Source organism: Microtus pennsylvanicus, chromosome 7, assembly GCF_037038515.1.
Source record: "Microtus pennsylvanicus isolate mMicPen1 chromosome 7, mMicPen1.hap1, whole genome shotgun sequence".
NCBI classification, from domain to species: domain Eukaryota; kingdom Metazoa; phylum Chordata; class Mammalia; order Rodentia; family Cricetidae; genus Microtus; species Microtus pennsylvanicus.
In genome coordinates, this window is record NC_134585.1 from 34528458 (window position 1) to 34544794 (window position 16337).

General features: G+C 49.0%; 1 non-coding gene across 1 annotated transcript; it reads left to right on the forward strand.

Annotated features, from left to right (window-relative positions):
* Positions 1-7294: 7294 nt before the first annotated feature.
* On the forward strand, positions 7295-7430 carry LOC142855194 (small nucleolar RNA SNORA29). The gene has a single exon (XR_012911457.1). It is a non-coding gene; the product is annotated as a small nucleolar RNA SNORA29 (small nucleolar RNA).
* The last annotated feature ends 8907 nt before the right edge of the window (positions 7431-16337 follow it).

Sequence of the window (16337 nt, forward strand, 5' to 3'; positions counted from 1 at the left end):
CACCCACTGTGAGGTGATTCCTGGCCCAGCTGGGGAGCCCTGAGAATAGGGGGTCGCCCTTCCTCTTCCAAGGACAACATTGCCTGGCTGGGGAGGGCAGAAGCATATGTCTTCTCCGTGTCCAGCCCCTTCTGCATGGGAACTTACCCTTCCAGCTGCCCTCATGATCTAGACCCCAGGCATTGTTTCTGAGTTCATGGTAGAGGCAGTTGGCCAGGAACTGCTCACCTGGGAGCTTTGCAGCCCTGAGCTCACTCCCACCGACTAGCTGGGGCATATCCACAGGAAGGGTGGGGAATGATTCTGGAATTCAGTCTTCTTGGAGGGGCTGAAATATGGACAGAATTGTTACAGTAGCAATAAGGCTTAAGAGAATGAAATCTCTGGTCCGGGGTGAGACTTAACATTCCATCCAGTCACGGACAATGGCCTGGCCAAGGACCACCCTTCAGGAAGGTGGGACCACCCCTAGGAAGACTTCAACTTCTTCTCCTGTCTCATCTCCTTCCCCCTCCAATTTCTCCTGCCTGACATGGTATAGTAGAAGTTTCAGATGACGCCATAGAGCCCTCCTTCCTCCCAGATCCGCCTTGGGAGTGGGGCAAGACTTTGCCATCTGTTTCGTGATTGAGCTGGGCCTGATCTCCACTGACTCAGGTCTTACCTGGGCTCTGGGAAATGAACTCAGGCCCTCATGCTCCAATGACAAGTACTTTACTGGTGAACCACCTCCTCCATGCCCACTTTGGTATTTTATCCAGTTTTCTGGGGGACCATTGTAGGAGCCCACTCCTGCACAATAGCCTCCTGAAGTTTTTCCTTAACGTCAGCCATAAAGAAGTAGAGATAATTTGAATAAAATAGGTATAACATGATAAACAGACCTCTGCAGATAAATTTGAAGGGGAGAATCAATATTCTTAAGTGATTTAAAACAGAAAGCATTCCTCTGAACAGACGGACTTCTATTTTAAATAATTAGGAATAGAAAAATGCTCCCAAGTAGTAACCCAAGATGTGAAAATGAATGAGTGAATAGAAGCGGTGGGGATAAAAACAGGAGACAGTCCCTGCTAACAAACAGAAGCATTAGCAACATAATTATAAACCTTACAAAAAGCAACCTCAGAGGCTCTGATCTCCGATGGAGCAGTAAATCAATAAAGTGGGAAAGGATGAAGTACAGGAGGAAAAAAAAATCCAACAATGATAGAGAAACCTACTGGACTTGAAGGAAGGCACAGGCTGGTGAGATGGCTCAGTGGGTAAAGGTGCCCGCCTCCAAGCCAGATGACCTCAGTTCAATCCCTGGGACCCATATGGTGGAAAGACACAACCAAGAGCCCCGTATTGTCCAGGGACTTCCACAGGTCTACCGTGGCACACCCACAGGAACACACATGTTAAATAAGTAAACCAATCAATAAATTAACAAAATGTAAAAGATTTATTTTAATTTAACGTGTGTGTGTGTGTGTGTGTGTGTGTGTGTGTGTGTGTGTGTGTAGGCATGTATACATGAGTGTATGCATGAGGTCAGAAGAGGGCATTGGGTGCCTAGAACTGTAATTACATGTGGTTGTAAGCAGCCCAATGTGGGTGCTGGGAACCTAATCAGGTTGTCTGCATGTGCTCCTAACCTATGAGCCATCTCTCCAGGATCTAATAGAAAATTAAAATAAAGGAAGAAGTAGTTTCTTTTTCAGACAAAACTCTTCTTCCTTGAAAGAGCCAAGATGTCAGTCAGAGAGGCAGCATAGGGGTCCAGGAGGGATTAGTGCAGAAATGCTTCCTATAGATGTACAAGGTCCACCTAGTCAAAGCAATGGGAAACTCGGAGACAAAATAAGTATTTTTACAGATGAAAGAATTTTTTAAAGCTGAACTCTGAAGCTCTCTGGCTTAGGAAGTCACTGTTCATGGAGCCCAGGAGAAGGACTGGAAGCTGGAAAATGTTACAGCTGGTCTCGGGCCACACGAAAGAGGCAGCTCAGCCCTTTATGCAGGCTGCCTGAGCTCTTATTTTGCACACTCCAGTCAGGTGATGTCTGTATCTTGACTTATTTGCAGAAAACTGTTTCCAGATGACTTGGAATGAAGAACAGCTGGTTGACTAGGAAAGGGGTGGGGGGTGGGGCTGAAGAAATAGCTCAGCTGGTAGAGCGCTTGCTAGTGTGTTAGGGTTCTCTAAGGAGCAGAACTGATCGTATAGGAAGAAAGTTATGGTTTATATGATTCTGGTTGGGTAGTCTAACAATGGTTGTCTTTATATGGAAGAGGCTGAGAACCTGGTCACACTCAGTCCATGAGGTTGGATGCCTCAGTTGTCCCAACTTGGGACTGAAGGCCCAATAGAAATCCTCTAGATTTTTAGATAGCCACAGATACTTAGTTCCTGGCGGAACCAAAGTCAAAGTTGAAGAAGCTAAGTTCTGATGTCATTGGAGGATGGTGGCAGTAACAGACACAGTAAGAGAAGATGCAATGTTTCTTTATTGCAGTGAAGGCAGTTACGTGAAAGGCAAAGTTTCCATCCTCAGAAATCCTTACCTGAAGGCTGTTACCTGAAGGTGCAGTCTGCCATGGGGGAGGGCCCCTAGTAAGTTCTTCTAGGAGTACCCTCACCCACCCACCCACCAAGAGACAAGTCTCCAGGCTGACAACCAAGATCAATCATCACGAAGCCCTGCATCCAATCCCCAGCATCAGAAGTTCAAGATCAGGCAAGCAAGATGATGCCCCAAGTAAAGCGTTCAGAGCTTAATAGACCAGCTTACCCCCTAAAAGCCATGAGAAAATGGAAGAAAAGAGTCAACTCTGCAGGCCCCCACATGTACATTGTGATTTATGCATGTTAAATGATAATAATAATGATCATAGTAATAATAATAGTTTACAATGATTCGTGGGATTTTTTTCATAGCTTGATTTATGGACAGACTTTAGTGGTGGAAGACTATTTATGAGTTAAGGTGGGGAAAGGCAGAAAACTCTAGAAAAAGGCTGGAATTGTCCCAGAACGGAGTCTATTCCTCTTTTCTGCCCTTATATAGAGTTTTCTAATACGGCATTGTATCAGATGCATGATGGGATTTTTGCAAGGCCAATGATGTGAAGATACCGCTTGTGTTGTTTCTGTCGACTATCAATTTGACGGGACCTAGAGTCACCCATGAAAGAAGCTTCTGAGCATGCCTGTTGGGAACCAAACAAATTAAGAGAGCCTCTGTGTATGTTGGGGGACCATCCAGATGAGGTTAGCCTCTGATTATGTCTGTGGGGAACAATCCAGATTAGGTTAGCCTCTGGGCATGCCTGCGGGGGACTGTCCAGATGAGGTTAGCCTCTGATTATGTCTGTGGGGAACAATCTAGATTAGGTTAGTCTTTGGGCATGCCTGTGGGGGACCATCCAAATTAAGTTAGCCTCTGGTTATGTCTATAGGGAACGATCTAGATTAGGTTAGCCTCTGGCCATGCCTGTAGGGGACCATCCAGATTGGGTTAGCCTCTTGGCTTGCCTGCAGGGGACCATGCACTTCTTGGCTTGCCTGCGGGAGAGCATACAGACTGGGTTATGACCTTCTGAGGGGAAGAACCACTGAATCAGAAGTGAAAGAATTTAGGAAAGGGGGTCAGGAGGTCTCATTCAAGCCTGTCTTACGTTAAGTAAGTGTAGTAAGAAGGACAGCCTCTTATATACAGTTTTCAGGGGGAAAATAGGTCAGGGTTGGCAGAAAGCCATCGTACGGTGGGATAAAGTCAGCAGGAAGCTAATCAAGAAATGTTTCACAGAAGAAACACAGGATAGCTCACCTGTCACAGACTAAGTGCTCAGCAGTCATAGCACTTCAGGGAAGGGAAAGTTGAGTTCTCAGGCTCGGAAACTGAAACTCCTCCAAGACCCTGTCCCTGGGCCACTACTGGCCTTGCCACACAAATGTCTGGTTTTAAGCAGGCAAACATTGGAGAACAACTTTCGAGTGCCAGTATTTTTTTTTTCCTTTCCACCTTGTGCATCCTGGGGATTGAACTCAGGATTTTAGGTTTGGATTAGCTTTACTACCGAGCAATCTCATCAGACTCCTGCATTTTAAAATTATTATTTTTTACGTGTGCATGTCTGTGTGCCACGTGTGTGGGTGTCCTCAGAGAGCAGAAGAGGGTGCCAGGTTTTCTGGAGCTGGAGTTAAAGCCAGTTGTGAGCTACCTGATTCAGAGGACAGAACGCAGGTCCTCTGGAAGAACATGATGGGCTCCTAACTGACAAGCTGTCTCTCCAGCCTCCCTCCTTTCTGTTGTTGCTGTTATTGAATTTTTTTGTTTGATTTTTGGGACAGGATTTCCCATGGGCCTGGGTCTTCCTCATTTGGCATTCTGGTTGGCCACTAAGCTCCCAGAGTTCCACCTGTTCCCCCTCCCAGCGCCGGTGTACACTGCAGTGCTGGGCTTTTTCAGTGTATTTTGGATGTGGGTTCTCATGCAGATACTGGCAAGCATGTATTGACTGAACCATGTCTCCCAGCTCCTAAAGCTTTTTCTTTTCTTTTTTTTCTTTTTGAAATGATTCTAAACTCACCTGAAATTTGTAGCTCCATATCCAGGGACAAAAATCCAGTAGGTGTTAAGAACAGCATCTTATCATAGGCGGTGGGGGGGGGGAGTGCTTCTCCCAAGAGCGCTCCTGCTCCCCACCCCACCCCAGGACCCATCAACCTCTTTTCTGAGGAGCCTGTGGTGTGCGCTGTGTGTGCTAGGACAGGATCAGCATGCCCTCAGGATGCTCCTGTCTCTGTCTTCTTAGTCCTGTGATTACAGGCACAGGCGGCCATGCCCAGCATTTTCCACGGTTGTTGGGGATCTGAGCTCAGACCTCCATGTTAGGCAGCGAGCCCTTTACTCACCGAGCCAGCTTCTTGGCTCCTCGTCGCCTCTTTGATTCTGCAGGGTTATAGAATCACCTCTACTGTTTAGGTTTTTTTGTCAACTTGAAAAAAACTCTAGTTGCCTGGGAAGAGGGAACCTCAGCTGTCAGATTGGTCTATGGGCATGACTGTGTGACATTTTCTTGGTTTATGATTGATGTGGAAGGGCCCAACCCACTTTGGGAAGTGCCATTCCTGGGCAGGGGCCTATGGGTTGTGTAAAAAAGCGGGCAGTTCCATTCTTGGGCAGGGGCCTATGGGTTGTGTCAAAAAGCAAGCAGTTCCATTCTTGGGCAGGGGCCTATGGGTTGTGTAAAAAAGCGGGCAGTTCCATTCTTGGGCAGGGGCCTATGGGTTGTGTCAAAAAGCAAGCAGTATTCCTCTATGGTTTCGGTTTTAGTTCCTGCCTCCAGGTTCCTGCCCTGACTTCCCTTCGTGAAGGACTGTTATTTGGAAGTACAAGAGGAAATAAGCCATGTCCTTCCTTCCCAAACAACTTGTTTCTGGTCAGTTTTTTTTGTTTGTTTGTTTTTTATCACAGCAATAGAACTCAAACTAGAACCCTACCCCTATCTAGTTGGGGAAATCAGAGAGGGTCATCCAAAAACTGTGTTGGGCTTGCCTGTCCCAGACACACACACAGAGACCCTGGGGCATCTTCCAGAGGAAGTACTGCATACCTGGGACAGCTGGAGGCCGTTACCTCAGGTCTTCTCAGAGCTTGTCTGGCTCTTGAGCAGTTCATCTGGCAGAGCTATGATCTAGGGCGGGAGACATAGGCTTTCTGGACCTAACTCTCTGCTGGGCCTTGTCTTAGAAGGCCTGGAGAGTCCCACCTAGAATGTTCCTATGCCACCTATTCATAGCTGGGACTTAATCTCAATGTGCTTGCACTGGCTCACGAGGACTGGACTCTCCCCATTGAAGCTGGTGTCGTTTCTGTTGCTGCGATGCATACCCAGACAAAACAACTTACAGGGAGAATGTTTATCTTGGCTTACAGCTCTAGAGGGATGGGCTCCATCATGGTGGGGAGGACTTGGTGGCAAGGGCAGGAAGCTGCTAATCACTTCATATAGGAACTCTGGAAGCAGAGAGAGAACAGCAGGTGGGGCTATGTGGACTTCCTACTTCCTTCTTTGAGGCTCCACCTCCTAAAGGCTCCACACTCTTTCCAAATAGCCCCAAGGATGTTTCCAGACCTGGTCACAGGTGGCCCACATTCCCTCACTCTTAAAATGGAGAGACCTCAACTAGATGTACTTCTCCTCCCCTGTTTGCTAGAGTCACACATTCCTTACCCAGAATTCCTTGCCCTCCCCTGCTACCCAGGCATCAGGGATAGCCTGGCTGCAAGCAAGCTCATGCCCTGCAACTTACCCCCCTCTTTCTGCAATTCAGTAGAAATGGCTTCTACTCTACCTGAGAACCTGAACTCACGCGGTCTTTCTACCTATGGCATTGGAGCTTGAGCTTTCCTCAGAACCCATGCCATGCTGTTGTCCTTCTGTCTGTCCAGGGCATCAATAACTCTTATAACAAACTTCTTATACAGTGTAACCCTCCCACTCAGGCCTTTCTGAGCCTACGCTGGTCATCCCCCCCCCCCATTGGATGACCTGCAGCCCCTTCCTTGCCTGTTCTGGGTTGGGAGTATACAGGGTAGGGCACCGTCTCTGCGCTGCGATGCTGATGTAACTGGGCTGGCAAGAATGAGGATATACTAAGGAGACCCTGTTCCCCTCCCTTTGGAAATCAGACTATAGATCCCCCAATTGAAGCGCCCCAAGAATCTCATGTCGGGAAAAGAAAAGGGCTCATGTCTATGCCAGATAGAGGGTAAACTTTTCCCCTGAAAAGAGATCTGTAATTTGTTGGATCACCTTGTAGGGGAATGGAGCCGAGATGAAGGCGAGGCAGTGGTGGCTAGGCTACAGCTTGACTGGGAAGGCCGAGCTCTCTCTGTCTCTCTTTCAATGTGTCGACACTGAATACGTCACCTTGCCTGTCTTTTCACTATTAATCTGATGCTTTAAGTTGGTCCATTGAGAGTGGGTGGCTGAACTTGACTTGTTGGGACTGCCAGAGGCACAGGCTGTGAGTCTAGAGTCCACAGCAGTGAGAAGAAGTCCAGTTAGGGCCTGCACTTGTCCAGTCTACTGGGTCCCGTGTCTGGTGGTTGAGGTAGCCGGTCATCTGGGGCCACAGCTGGGCCTAACTTCAGCATGTTGTTATAGATACATAATATAACACATTGGGGTCTGGGGGACATTGCTGGAATTTCTAGGTGCTTTGTTTGGTTTTTCTGTCAAGGAAAAGGAACTGGACCAAGGACGGACATACGGATAATGGGAGAAGAAGAGACCATTTTTTCCCATTTGACTACCGCATTTTCTCCTAGTAGATTTTAGTGGCTGTGCTTATGGGGTAGATGAAAAGTGCCGTGATCTGAGAGGGAGGACTTTTCGATGTCTTCCCCCTATATGAGATGGCTGAACAGGAAAAAAAAAAGAAGAAAAGGAGACCATTTATTAAGAAAGATGGCATTTCCAAGGAAGGAAGTGGGACCAAGTTTGGGAAAGGTCAAAGGCTCAACAGTGAATCTATCTCTACAAACAGGTGACACTTTCGTAGGTCAGTATGGTGCGCCTTTGCTCATTCACACAGTGAGGACTCTCTCCCCCCTTGTTAGCCAGCAGCCCCAGGTCCGCGTGTTCTTTTCTCTCTGTCACTGGTTTCTTCTTTATGCTGATTTTGACCTCACTTCTACCCTACTCTTCTCCGTTGTGGCCTCCCCTTGAGAGTGGGGGTGGGAGGTGGGAGATGAAGGAAGGAGTGAGGGTGTGGGAGCCAGGGGTGGGAAGTAAAGGGTGGGTGGTGTGGGCATGGAGTGGGAAGTGGGGTGTGGGGTGGAGCCTGGGCTGGTTTTGACTTCCCAGCCTCTCAGGGCTTCCAATAGAACCAGGTGTGTCGCTGGGCATGTCGCTGGGTGTGTCGCTGGGTGTGTCACTGGGTGTGTCGCTGGGTGTGTCGCTGGGTGTGTCGCTGGGTGGCTCCTCAGTTTCACTTCCCTGCTTCAGTTCCCTGTCGTTGAAAACCTGGTGGAAACCTCTCTCCTTCCTCCTTTTCTGACCTCCCTCCCTCCCTCCCTTCCTCCCTTCTTCCCTTCCTCCCTCCCACCCTTCCTTCCTTCCTCCCTCCCTTCTCAACTCTTTCTCCCCCTCTCCCTTTCTTCCCTCCTCTTCCCCCTTCTTTCTCTTCCCTCCCTTTCTGCCTCCTTTCCTCTTTTCTCTCTCTCCACTCTTCTTCCTCCCTCCCTCCTTGTTCCTTTCTTTCCTCCTCTCCCTACTCCTCCCCAGTTCCCCTCTCCCCATTTTCCTTCCTGTTTTCCCCTTCTTCGTTCTTCTCTCCCCTTACTTCTCCCTCCCCTTTCTTTTTCTGCTCTTTCCTCCTCACTCTTCCGTTTCCTACCCCCTTCCTTCCTCCTCCCCAGCTTCTTTCTTCCCATCCCTGTCTCAATGATCCTTCTTTCCCCCTTCCTGTTCCTCTCTCCTTTCCCGCCTCTCCCCCTTCCCTCTCTGTAGCCTCCTCTCTCCCCTCTTTATTTCTCTCTCCTGCTCCCCTTCTTGCCCTATTCTTCTTTCTTTCCCATTTCCCGTGCCTCTCTTTGCACACATCCATCCTTCCAACACACACTTAACATTCATCTGCAGGGGTACAAGGCAGGGAAGGTATCTTATTAGACCAGATTTGGCCCTGAGTGACAGCCAGTGTCACTGCCACAATGCTCAGGTCACAGAAGCAGCTAGCCCCTAGTCCCTTTGGCTTCCCGCCAGGAAGGGCAGGGACTCTAGACCCTTGGTCACCTGCCAGGATGGACAGGGGTTCTGGGAAAGCTGGGGCCTAGGGTGGTGGGTTAGAGTGACAGTCAGGTCATCACCTCAGCTCCCAGGCAGGCAGAAGCCCCAGATCGCTCACAACTGCTGTAGCAGCTCACAGAACCCAGGGTCGGTACCCAACAAGGTGACCAAATATCAGAGCTAATTTTGTATGACATATCTGTCCCTTTGGCAGTTGGGTGAAATCTCCAGAGTCCCTAATAAAATAATGGGTTTCAATTCAAGTCAAATCATAGAATTCTAAAAGGAGACAACTGTATGCAAATGCTGCTGCCCAGCCATTTCAAAGGCAAACGTGGTTTACAGGAGGTGAGTTTCTTCTCTATTTATACCCCAGGACAAGCGCTAGCCTGGTTCAGCACTCACACCGTAGTTCCATAAACCCCAGCAGCGGCAGTGGTGGCAGGGCAGAGGCGCAGCTCCACATTGTGACTCCCAGCAGCCCGAAGTGTTCCCTCAGTCGTGTAGGGACTCCAGTCCACGTGAAAGTGGATCGTCGGCTTCAGTGTAGGAAAGAATTTCAGGATGAGCCAAATGCAGGCGTGGAGTTTATTAAGAGATATTCCAGCACGGGGTTTAGAATGAGGGTTAAGGGGAGGACTCGTGCTTGGGAAGAACAGAAGGCACACCCCAGAGCATGGGTATTGAAGGCATACCCCAGAGCATGGGTATTGAAGGCACACCCCAGAGCGTGGGTATTGAAGGCACACCCCAGAGCATGGGTATTGAAGGCATACCCCAGAGCATGGGTATTGAAGGCATACCCCAGAGCATGGGTATTGAAGGCACACCCCAGAGCATGGGTATTGAAGGCACACCCCAGAGCATGGGTATTGAAGGCACACCCCAGAGCGTGGGTATTGAAGGCACACCCCAGAGCGTGGGTATTGAAGGCATACCCCAGAGCATGGGTATTGAAGGCACACCCCAGAGCATGGGTATTGAAGGCACACCCCAGAGCATGGGTATTGAAGGCACACTCCAGAGCATGGGTATTGAAGGCACACCCCAGAGCGTGGGTTTTGAAGGCACACCCCAGAGCGTGGGTATTGAAGGCACACCCCAGAGCATGGGTATTGAAGGCACACCCCAGAGCGTGGGTATTGAAGGCACACTCCAGAGCGTGGGTATTGAAGGTACACCCTAAAGCGTGGGTATTGAAGGCACACCCCAGAGCATGGGTATTGAAGGCACACTCCAGAGCATGGGTATTGAAGGCACACCCCAGAGCGTGGGTATTGAAGGCACACCCCAGAGCATGGGTATTGAAGGCACACCCCAGAGCATGGGTATTGAAGGCACACCCCAGAGCGTGGGTATTGAAGTCACACCCCAGAGCATGGGTATTGAAGGCACACCCCAGAGCATGGGTATTGAAGGCACACCCCAGAGCGTGGGTATTGAAGGCACACCCCAGAGCATGGGTATTGAAGTCACACCCCAGAGCATGGGTATTGAAGGCATACCCCAGAGCGTGGGTATTGAAGTCACACCCCAGAGCATGGGTATTGAAGGCACACCCCAGAGCATGGGTATTGAAGTCACACCCCAGAGCATGGGTATTGAAGGCACACCCCAGAGCGTGGGTATTGAAGTCACACCCCAGAGCATGGGTATTGAAGGCACACCCCAGAGCATGGGTATTGAAGTCACACCCCAGAGCATGGGTATTGAAGGCACACCCCAGAGCGTGGGTATTGAAGGCACACTCCAGAGCATGGGTATTGAAGGCACACCCCAGAGCGTGGGTATTGAAGGCACACCCCGGAGCGTGGGTATTGAAGGCACACCCCGGAGCGTGGGTATTGAAGGCACACCCCGGAGCATGGGTATTGAAGGCACACCCCAGAGCGTGGGTATTGAAGGCACACCCCAGAGCATGGGTATTGAAGGCACACCCCAGAGCGTGGGTATTGAAGGCACACCCCGGAGCGTGGGTATTGAAGGCACACCCCGGAGCGTGGGTATTGAAGGCACACCCCAGAGCATGGGTATTGAAGGCACACCCCAGAGCGTGGGTATTGAAGGCACACCCCAGAGCGTGGGTATTGAAGGCACACCCCAGAGCGTGGGTATTGAAGGCACACCCCAGAGCGTGGGTATTGAAGGCACACCCCAGAGCATGTGTATTGGTGTCTCAAAAGAGAGCCACGTTTCCTTGTCTTTACAATAGCCACACATAGGATTTAGTTGCTTCGAAGCTATCATCCTCAAAAGGATGCCAAGGAACCCGGATGAGATGACAGGATGGTTCATGACCTGTACCTGGCAGTCTTACAACGGGTAAGATACAACTCTTAGACCACACGGTTATAGGTAAACAGTTAAGTCTTATGTGAGATTCCCCGAAAATGTCAGAGAGACAGATGAGACGCCTGGTTTGTTACTATGTTAATTTAAAATATCTATATATGAAAGGAACATTATCTGTGTGTCAGTATGGGGAAGGAGTAAGCCAGGTGTCTTGCAAAGAAACACACGTAGTAATTCAGGAAGGTGATTTCTTTTTGCAAGAAGGGTACACCAGAATCGAAACTGGGCTAGTGAGCATGCAGGGTTCAAGGTGGCCTCCGTCCTTGATCCCTAATCCAGGTGGTGACTGTGTCTCTTCCCTTGGGTGGGGCTTGCACACCACAATCTGATTCAATGAGCTGATGAGTATGAAGGGAAAGAACATGCTACAACTCAGGAAACATCTAAGGTTATGGAAACCCCTATTCAGGGACTGTCGGTTCCTGTCAGGCTACCTACAGTGGGAAGGGAACAATGGTGTTAGCATCTGCAACCTTCACAGTGAAGGCTGTTGACAGTGCTGGGGTCCCTGCTTCTCAGATATGGAGGGGCTTTACCCAGACTCAGCATCCAGGAATTCCTTTTCCTTCCCCATCGTTTTCCTGCCCTGCCTCAACAGGGCGGCAGAGCCATCACCTCGGCAGAGGGTGAGAGCAAGAAGGGCATCTCCAGGCCCCTTCTGGGTGGTCGAGTGACATCCCAGCCATTGATTTTCTCCCGCTCTCAGCAGCCAGACACTCCTCGGATTACACTGGCATTTGGGGCTTGGGATCTGGCCACATATTTGAATCTTTTCCTCTTCATTTGCACAGAAACCCGAGCAGCTTCTGTAGCCTGATTGCACCATTAATCATTGTGTGACTGCTTCTGCAAGCCCAGGGAAAACTGCCCTTCCTCCTTCTTCCTCGTTGTGGTTTTATTAGGTGTTTTCCCTCTATGATTTCCAATATGGTTTCTCTTCCCTCCGCTCCCCTCGTTTTCCCTGGCCTCCTCTCCCCTTCCCATTACCCACAGGAATAGGACTTCCCTGTCCCCATTCTCCTGAATGAGCCAGCATGGGGTTAATCAATTTGTATCTCTTAGTGGCTCAAGAGACAAGGCTGGCAGACACAGTCATGTCCATGACACACACACACACACACACACACACACACACACACACACACACACTTCTTTGTTCCTTCCTAAGAACTGGTTTGGCCACAGAAAGAAAGCTAATTAATCAGGGTGAGACACAATCATTAGGAAAAAAATATCGCAGGGTGGAGATCAATGGTTTCATAGAAGTCAGAACTGTGTGGTTTGCTCCCTTCTTTGCCTTTTCCTTTAACATAGGAAACACTGGCAAGGAGGAGAACGAAGGCCCTTTTCCAAAGGCTTTCGCGGCTTGGCTCTCAAGGGACCTCTTCCTAGTGCTGTCTGCTGGCCGGGTGCTGGCCGCTGCAGCCCTCCTATGCTGATGGGTAATTTGTTCACTGCACGCATTTTGGCAAGGGTAGACGTCTGTTTTTTCATCATCTCTGGCTAACCCAGGGCTCTAACCTTGGTCCTCAGCCAAGGCCATCCTCTCTTGGATGCAGAAAGTCTGCTCGTCCTCTAAGGATGCTCAAACCCACTGGTGAAAAGTGCAGGCATGTTGGTGGAGGCTGCTTGTTTGTTTCTCGGCCTCCCAGACTCAAAATAATCACATAGAAGCTATATTAATTACAACACTTCTTGGCCTATTAGCTTATGCATATTTCTATTTAGCTCTTACGTCTTAAATTTACTCATCTCTGTTGATCTGTGCATCACTGTGAGGTCATGACCTACCGGCAAGATACCGCCAGGCTCCTCTTGTCTCCATCAGGTGTCTTCCTCCTTTGGTGGCTACATGGCATCTCTCTGACTTTGCCTACTTGCTCTATATCTCTGTTCAGATTTTACGCCTAGCTTTACTCTGTTAAGCCATTGGCCAAAAGCAGTTTCTTTATTAACCAACGTCAATAAAACATATTCACAGCATACAGAGGGGAATCCCAGATCATAGGCTGTCCCTTTCTCAGATACTTTCTGGTACCTAAATTCCAGCCTCAAGCCCAGGATCTTTTGCCTGAGGAAGCTGATGGGAGCGGGCCTGTTTTTCCCTTTCGGTTTCTACAGGCCTTGTCCCAAGATCCTAGAGGAAGCAGTCATGAACTTCCAGAGTCCCTTCATTTAGCCACAGGCCTGAACAGGAACAGAGCACAGGCCTTAGGGAGCCCATTTGGGGTCAAATGTTAAGGGTCCCCCCAAACATCGCATACACATATTTGTGTGTTTCATGGGAGTCTCTAACTGGAATGTACCCTCCTTGAGCACCAGCCCTGATTCCTTGGAGTGAGGACTAGGCTGCCTGTGTATGGCCGTGGTCACAGTGAGCTCAGCCTCCTAGTTCCAGAACTAGAAGGGCTGAGCAGAGGCTCTACTCAGAACACAGCTGCCGAGGTCTCTCTCCTTTCCAAATGTAAAAGACGCTGCTAACATCTAAATCTAGACATAGCTCGACACCTGTCTGTCTAATATATTACTATTACTGTCAACACTGTTACTGTTATTGCCGTGCAGGAGATGGACCTATGATCTTACACATGCTAAGCAATGTCCTAACCCGGAGTCGCATCCCAGTTTCTTGGTCACAATTAACTAATACACAGAGTGCGGCTGTGTTGCCTAGGCTGGTGTGGAACTTCGAGGAAGCAAATCCTCCTCCCGCTCTTCCTTCTCCTCTCTCTCCCTCTCCCAATTCAAACTCCTGAGTAGCTTATTCTCTAGGTATGTGTTATTGTATCTTCTTCTGTTCTGTTCTGTTCTACTGCCTGACTATACCCCCACCTGCAGATGCAAGAATGCAGCTCTTACTTCAAAGGGGTCAGGAGATAGTTTATTATGAAGCCAGATATGGGAGACCATTGCCGAAGAACACAGATTGTAGTTATACAAATTCCACGTTCCAATGTGGTAACAGTTTCATAAAGTTTTTTTGTATGTATACATATGTATATATATACACATACATATGTATATATATGTGTATATATATTATAGTGACAGAACAAAGAAAGCCATAAATCCAGACACATTGGTGGAAATACCAGGTAGATAGGTTGCATGAAAGCAGCTGGCTTGCGAGCCTTTCGATTGGTGAAAGCTACTAGTCTGTGAATACATTTCAGAAGATTTCTCTTGTTCTTCCCAGGGATGATAACGCAGACACAGAGATAGAGGGAAGTGGCTACTAAAGGGGCTAGTGATAGCCCAAGCTGAGCTGCCACTGGGCTCTGGGCTGGCAGCATCCTGACCTCTCCAGAATCACGGAGTTTCTAAGCAGCCAGCCTGGTGGCAGGTTTAGTGGAAGATGCTGTTCTTTTTGGAACGTCCATTCTCATCACTTTCTCTCCTCTTTTTCCAGTGCTGGGGACCCAAACCTGGATGTTTGAACACATTCTTGTTAGCTTTCAACTTTTCGAATGGCCATTTGCTTTTCCCTTGGAGAGGTCCTCCTATCAGGGACTCTGTGGCCTCGGGGCAAAAGCAGGGGAAGAGAAGTCCATTCCAGACAGCACTCACTGTTGTCCCGTGCTCTCTGGAGCCCAGCCTAGCTCTGAGGTGTGTTCTCTGGATTCTTTGTGCAGGAGGATAGGTAGAAGTCTGGAATAGGCTACTACTCTTAGGGGAGTTTGGTCTTGTTATTGGCAAACATCTGTGCCCTGGAATTGTCATTACTGGCACTTGGGCCAAAAGACTTTAATCCAAGTTCTGAACCATGCGTAGAAACGGCGAAGCCATCAGTTGTCTCCGTGTATGTTTGGATTTGAGCCATGTCTGGGTCTTGATGAAATAATAAAGCGTGTGGATGAGGTGATGTATCATTGCCCTAGAGGTGCTAGCGAGTTTTCCATAGACCGAACAAAATACCTAGGCAGGTGGTCCTGGGTAGAACACGAAAGCTAAGGGAGCTAGCGACGGAGAGCAAGTCAGCAAGAAGCATCCCTCTGTAGACTCTGCTTCGGTCCCTGCTTCCAGGCTCCTGCCCTGCTTGTGGTCCTGCCCTGGCTTCCCTCGATGATGGACTGTGACAGGGACATGCTAGCCAAGTAGACCCTTTCTTCCCCAAGTTGCTTTTGGTCGCGGTGTTTATCACAGCGATAGCCTGTGAAGCAGAACAAAGGCTGAGTGCCATCCTCCAGTTTCCTGCCCCACGGAAGCCATCTGCAGGACCAGGGGACTAACTGGCATCCTTCCCAGTTGAACATCTGGTTGGTTGTAACTGCCGTGCAGGTGTTGGAATATCTGCATGTAAATGGGAAATGGGCTTCAAAACAAAACAAGCAACTTAGCTCTGAGTGTTAACCATCAGCTGCTGAAGTTATGCCTCCCCTCCCTCTGGCATCCACCAGTTCTCCCTTCCTCTCAGAGCATACCCCCTTCTGTTTTTCCAGAGATTGTGCTTGCAGCTTCAGTACCACATCACAGGGACCTCCGTGTTCCTTAAGTGTGATGATGATTTGCTTGGATGGGGTTGGTTGCTGCTCAGCTACCTGGAGACAGTGCTCTAGTGTGTGTTATCCTGGTCGTGGTTCTGTAAGCGAGGGGGGAGCTCCTTTCTCTGGCAGCTGCTGTACCTAATGATCTCCCCCTGCCCTGGTTGTGCTGTAAGTGAGCACAGAGGAGAGTATAACTCCACACAGCACTCGTGTTATTTAGAGACTGGCTCTGGGAATGCCCAGGTGGCTGAGACAAATGTTGCCTGGGTAATTTTGGTTAGTAAGGACCTCATGGCTCAGCTAGGGAGATACAGAGATGTTCATCTAGTTCCCGAGTTCTCTCATGTCTCTGGTGTTCAGGATCAACCCAAGCCACAGTGAGGGAGAACTGATCTCAGTGTGAGCGCCGAGAGAGACTCTCCCACAAGCAGCATGTCCAGCTGCGATGAAGTGCACACAGCACCAGCTGACAGAAAGCTTGGAGTTTTCAGGAGAAAATGAGGACTAGCCAAGAAAAGAGGAAGTGCTTAGAGAAAACGTAGCATTTGGTGCTACAGTTGTGTTTGTGTTTGATAATTGCATTAATTTAACTTGCAAATATTAAAGAGGGAAACATTTGATATTTCTATTTTTTTTTGTGTGTAATAAACTGCAGGTCCTAGGAAATATACCTATGTATCACAAATAAACAGTTTATTTTGGTTGGGATTTGAAAAC